Source organism: Neomonachus schauinslandi, chromosome 10 (assembly GCF_002201575.2).
Source record: "Neomonachus schauinslandi chromosome 10, ASM220157v2, whole genome shotgun sequence".
NCBI classification, from domain to species: Eukaryota; Metazoa; Chordata; class Mammalia; order Carnivora; family Phocidae; genus Neomonachus; species Neomonachus schauinslandi.
The window spans coordinates 14,896,625-14,897,699 of NC_058412.1; the positions used below are offsets into that span (position 1 = coordinate 14,896,625).

The 1,075-nt window shown below is 49.6% G+C and overlaps 1 pseudogene; it reads right to left on the minus strand.

Moving 5' to 3' along the window:
- On the minus strand, nt 1–618 carry LOC110587407 (annotated as a pseudogene).
- Nucleotides 619–1,075: the final 457 nt, after the last annotated feature.

The window sequence follows — 1,075 nt, forward strand, 5'->3', positions numbered from 1 at the left end:
TTATTTGCCTTTCTGGACTTTGATTTTCCTCAGATGGAACTCTAGCTCCTTGCCCTCTAGCACACAGCCATCTGCTCGGCCACACTGGCCTGGTCTTGAAGCCAGGCACGCCAGAAGCTTGCCGTGCTGGAACCGCGCCTCCAGAAGACTGCTGATTTGGGCATTCTTTTTTCCTTTCATCATATTTCTTCTGAATTTGCTTTGATCATTTTGTGTTTAAAATCTCTTCCTCCTCAGGAGTCAGCCTGGCCCCCTTCTTGTGGCGTAGGGGCAGTGCGCAGCGGGGCTCATACACTGTGGGTACGGTGTGCTCTCAATGAGCGTGACCCAGTTCTTCACCAGGGTCTTGGGGCAGACCCGTTCGTTGTTGGATGCATTGTAGACAATGTCAACAATCCTTGTTTTGTGCGTGTAACACTTGGAATCCCAGGAGAAGTTCCCCACGTCCAGCCTCGAGGTATGGTACTTCTTATTGCCTCCCCGAACGTGGACTGTGTGTATGCCAAGCTTAGTGTTGGCAGCGAGGCGTCCCAGCCCATACTTCTGCTTCTTATGGTAAGGATTTCTCTTGCCCCCAGTCTTGAAGCATCTGTGCCAGTGGTCCTGGGAGATGCCCATCGCTCTCGGCACAGGCTGCAAAAGAGCCTTTCATCACATTTCAATATCTGACTCTCCTCCATTTTTTTTCTAATAATTTTTTTTTTCAGGAATGAACACAAAGCACTCACCTCTTCACTGACTTCTCTCTGTCAACCTGAAATTCCTGAGACTGAAACTTGTAGGATGCATCTGCCTCCCTGCCAAACGCACCCTCCTCCTGCAGACAAAGGGAGGCGAGAAGTCCAGCCACTCTCAGCCGACTCCCCAGGGGGCAACAGGAACCCCATCTCAAGAAGCACTAGAAAAGCCAGATCCCCTCTTTTCCTCCAATATTGCAAACCTGGAGCATTGAATAAGCAACCCTCTATTAGAGAAGAAAAAATCACATTCCTAGTGGCAGTCAGCAGGAGGCAGGGGCTCTTCCAGCTTAATGACTTGCAAATCAAAAGCATGAAAACCAGAATGCACCTTTTGA